Source organism: Nicotiana attenuata, chromosome 6 (genome assembly GCF_001879085.1).
Source record: "Nicotiana attenuata strain UT chromosome 6, NIATTr2, whole genome shotgun sequence".
In the NCBI taxonomy this organism is placed as follows: Eukaryota; Viridiplantae; Streptophyta; class Magnoliopsida; order Solanales; family Solanaceae; genus Nicotiana; species Nicotiana attenuata.
The window spans coordinates 95,841,328-95,846,449 of NC_031994.1; the positions used below are offsets into that span (position 1 = coordinate 95,841,328).

The window sequence follows — 5,122 nt, forward strand, 5'->3', positions numbered from 1 at the left end:
AGTATAGTAAACAAGTAAAAGTGAACGGAGGGAGTATTTTGTAGTCCATTTTCTTCGAGAAGTTCTATTTTGTGCCTCACACAACTTACATTAGTTGTGTGAGTCTCCCTTTTCTCTCACAAATTTGTGGACCCCAAATCTTACACTTCTGGGTCCACAAAATCTGGGTCCACTAAACTGTGAGACAAAAAAGATGCCTCATACAACTAGTGTCAGTTGTATGAGACACAAAATAAAATTTTCCATTTTCTTCTATTAAGAAGGTGAGCTAACAATAGAAGTGCTCCAACATTCCTCACCCGCATCTCATCCAAATTCTCAAATCCTACTCTGAAAACTTCACCTATAGATACACATTTAATATCTTTATTGTACATAACTCAGCATTCAACTAAGTAAACTTCAGTTTTCCTTAGTCAAACCTAGTGAAAATGCAACTTTCAAGACTTTCTTTGCTCTCGCATTGCTTACATTGTTGTGCATTTCAAGCATCAACACAAGTATGGCTGCTCGCCTTTTGTTACAAGTACCTGGCTAACCATCACTGCCAACAATTCCCTCACTGCCTCAGCTAGCACTGCCACAGCTGCCGACCGCCGCGTTGCCACCGTTGCCAAGTACAGTTCCTTTGCCTACACTTCCAACGGCTTCACCATTGCCAACTTTGCCTGCTGCTCCAAAGATGACTTTGCCTCCTATGCCTGCCAGTATTCCCATTATTATCCCCTCATTTCCCACTATTCCAACCATTCCCAACCTCTCTCCGCCTCCATCAAATTAATCTCACTACCAAAAAAAGAAAAAAAAAAAATTAGGGACGAACCAACTATACGCTAAACTAAAAAAAATCATCACTAATCCTATTTAACGACGAATTAGCAGGGGCATATCAAACTCTTTGGTAATGGGATCATCTGAATCCAATACTTTCCATGTGAAACCTAAATTTATGTGTAAAAAAAATCACTAAAATTGCAACAAATAGTTGATATGAACCCATAACTTTAACAATATAATGCGTTCAATGTTAAAAATCTTAAAGGTTGAAACCATAAAATTTAAATTCTGAATCTGCCTCTGCGGGTTAGCGATGAATTATCGGAAAATCTTGTTAGCTACTGTATAGGGTCAAATTTGACCCTCAGTATCCCTACGCCAGTGGGCACGCCCAATGAGTGTACGCCGACCAACGTAGCGGGTACGACTCGGCCGTGAGGACAAAAGCGACATCGTTTAGAATTCAGCGTCCACACTAGGGAGACGTTACCTATCTTTGTAACTTTTTGATTCTTTCGAGGAAGGTCTCCTATTATATAAAAGAGACCTCCACATTGTAAAAGGGGCATCTGATCTAATACAACTCTCTCATTTTTCTGGCTTTCTCTCTCTATATCTCTACCTCTAACGAAAATATCTTATTGGTAAACATTATCACTTTGCAATATCAGATCCACAACAATATTATCATCTTTGCATCTCTAGGCTTATTATATTTGATTACGATTTACCCCTTTACTATTTTTGATTGTTTTATCGCTTACAAAGTATATCGTTAACTTTTGAGCCAAACATTTTCTAAAAACAAAATTTATGTTGATAACATCCACTCAGATTGATTAAGATTTTTGACATTCTCATGTTGTAAGCAATGATTTTCAGTGCAAACGATTATTAAAACTGTAAATCAGGAAACTCGTAAAAGATAACCCGGGTGTGTGTGTGTGTTCAATTTATTCCTAAAGTCGAATGACATTTGTAACCTTAGAATCGAAACATGGAGTATAAGTCGCATGTCTTTGGACTGTAAGATAATTTTTTCCTATGTTGGAAAAGTGCAAGGGCTTGTTTAGTATAAGGGATAAGGAATAATTAATTAAGGTACTAAATTTAAAAAGAGCTTATCTTATATTTGATTGGAGAAAAGTATAATTAATCTCGTGCTCAGAATAAATTAAAAGTTGCTCCTGCTACTTAGCCGAGAGCCTTGAGCATTATATAAGGACGTGCTGTAGGAGTAACCATTACCTTTTGGGTTGAATTGCCACAACATGGGCATTCTTTTTAGCAAGAATTATTGTAGTAGGATAATGGGTAGGAGGATTTGAAAAGCATTATGGCATTACGATTTCCAAGGTTTAGCGAAGGACCCCACCACTCGTCGTATTTGGTTTGGTATTGCTACCGCACATGACTTCGAGAGTCATGATGATATTACTGAGGAACATCTTTATCAGAATATTTTTGCTTCTCACTTCGGTCAATTAACAATAATTTTTCTGTGGACTTTTGGAAATCTGTTTCATGTAGCTTGGCAAGGAAATTTTGAGTCGTGGGTAAAGGACCCGTTACATGTAAGACCTATTGCTCATGTAGTGATTAGTTATTTTGGAATTATAAGTTTGTTTATTTCCATGAAAAGGTGGAATCATTAATTTTGGAATAACTAATATCGAAACAATTAATTTTGGGATAATTTCTTTCCAACCAAGCGACTTGTAAGGGTGATACAGTAGTATTTTTGTTGCTAACTATTAACGGATAACAAAATTAAGCAAAAGTCAATATTATGGGGTCTATGTCATCCTTTATAAACCAATGAAATCAAGCAAAATATGACAATTGAAAACTCCATATTTCACGATTCGTATATAAGGAAGTGGTAGCAATCCAGTTTCCCATTCAAGAAATTCTCATTTCCATTATACTAATACTAAAAAGAAAAGAAATGAGTTCGGTAGGCTCAACCAAAGGAGGCAGAGGCAAGCCAAAGTCGTCAAAATCGACATCAAGATCTCAGAAGGCTGGCCTCCAATTTCCTGTTGGCAGAATTGCACGTTTTCTTAAAGCTGGCAAATATGCCGAACGTGTTGGCGCTGGTGCCCCTGTCTACCTCGCCGCTGTTCTTGAATATTTAGCTGCTGAGGTAATTTCCCATATATCTCATCCATGTGAATCAATATTCACCTATAATATAGAGTTATTCTATCTTACAACTTTCACAAAGAGCGATCTATTTCAAGTCTGAATAAAGAAAAAGGTTACGATTGGCTGCATGCGGACATGCAAATTAAGGAGTTACGTTTAATTCTTTGTATTTTGAAATCATTGAAACACAATAGGTCGACATGAGATCATAATGCTCACCCAATTATCTTGATGTTAGAAATGTGGTTCACTGATAGTCATTACTACGATATGAATTTTCTTTCGTATCTACTCTAGAACTAGAAAGTGGACAGGGTTCAAGCTATGTTGTGTTTTACAGTACCAAAACTGTGAAGATATAAATGGGTTTAAAGCATTGTATTTCAGCGTCATTTTTTTTTTAAATATGGTTAAGATTTGATGGTAATAGTAGTGCAGGTACTGGAACTTGCTGGTAATGCAGCAAGAGACAATAAGAAGAATAGGATAGTGCCAAGACACATACAACTTGCAGTAAGGAATGATGAGGAGTTTGGGCAAACTTCTAGGAGATGTTACCATTGCAGATGGAGGCGTCTTGCCCAATATTCACCAGAATTTGTTACCAAAGAAGAGTGGGAAATCCAGAGATGACATTGGTTCTGGTTCACAAGCATTTTAGTTATTCTTTTCAAATTAGTTACAGAGTCGGCTTAATTTGACCGGCTGTAATAGGTATGATGTACTTCCTCTTTTCAAGTTAACTAAAATTAGAGTAGGTACTAGTAGTAGATAAATTTATACTCTTTCAACTTTTGGAAAGGTTTTATCATGTTACACTCAATTGTAGTAATGAATCAAAAAATGGGCCAGGGGCGGCTCAATGGTAAATCCACTCAAGCAACTGTTTGAGGCCCCATATTTAGGGGGGTCCCAAAATTTTTTGATACTGTATTAAATAGATGTATCTGTATTTGATGAATTTTATTAAAAATATTTAGTATATCAAAAAAAAGTATATCTTTCATAAATCAGAAAATTATGGGACCGAAAGAGATAATTTGGAAATAAGAATAGTAATTTACGTGTGAATATATTTTTTGCCTACTTTATATATTATCATTATTATCACAGGGCCCACGTTACTTTTATTACTTTCTCTTTAAACTGGTTTTTACTTAATCTTTTATATTCTTTTTAGTCTTTTCAGACTTATAAGTCCATTGTCTCATAAAATATTCTGTCAAATATGATAGCAGAAAGCAATTGCGAACTCTTTTTTTGTCAAGCTTTCCCGGCACTGCACCAAAAATATTGAAACAACAAAAGTAATATTAAGTTATCTATGATTATTTGTTAAACCATGTTCAATTGTTCTATACTTTTCTTATTACTTTGCATCTAAAATTTATTATTTTTTGATATCTTTTGTTTGTAAGTATATGTATTATCTTTTTTAATTTATTAGAATTTTAGTATGCAAACAAGAAAATATGAATCCGCATAAGAAGGATTAGTTACCTCCTATAGCAAAGGTTGATACCTTATTTATTTTAAATAAATACCCTTTTAAAAAATTATATTCCATAGCTACCTTTTGATTTTTTATAGCCAAATATCTATTTATGGTCACCTCCTACCCTTAAGCCATAAAATAAGCTTTGTATTATTTTTCTCTCTCATATCCCTCAAATTTCTCCTATCCCCTACCCCATATCTATTCTCCCTCCCTCCCTCTCTCTCTCTCTCTCTCTCTCTCTCTCTCTCTCTCTCTCTCTCTCTCTACTTCCCGATGTCTTCTTCTCAGCCTCCCAATCTCATTCACAGTCGAATTTCAATCTCGATGGAGAAGGAGAAGAAGTCGTGAAATTTCTCTCTCAGGTCTAATATTCTTATTTGTTAAAAGAGTACACAAAGTTGACACAACCAAACAAAAGATAGTGAAATTGTCGCCGTTTACAGACAATTGTCTTGAAAAAGCAATGGAAGAAGGAAAGATTTTGAGAGATATTTTCTCGCTGTAATGGAACTTGTATTTTCTGTTAATATATTTCAATGTATCTCGCTGTATTTCATTATATTCATTATTTTTTTTCATTGTATTTCAATGTATCTCGCTGTATTCTATGTATTTCATTGTATTCATTGTCTTTCTTTTCATTGTATTTCAATGTATCCCGCTGTATTCTATGTATTTCATTGTATTCACTGTCTCTAT

At 35.0% G+C, this 5,122-nt stretch overlaps 1 pseudogene; it reads left to right on the forward strand.

The window, feature by feature from the left end:
- Nucleotides 2,726-3,586, forward strand: LOC109228133 (annotated as a pseudogene).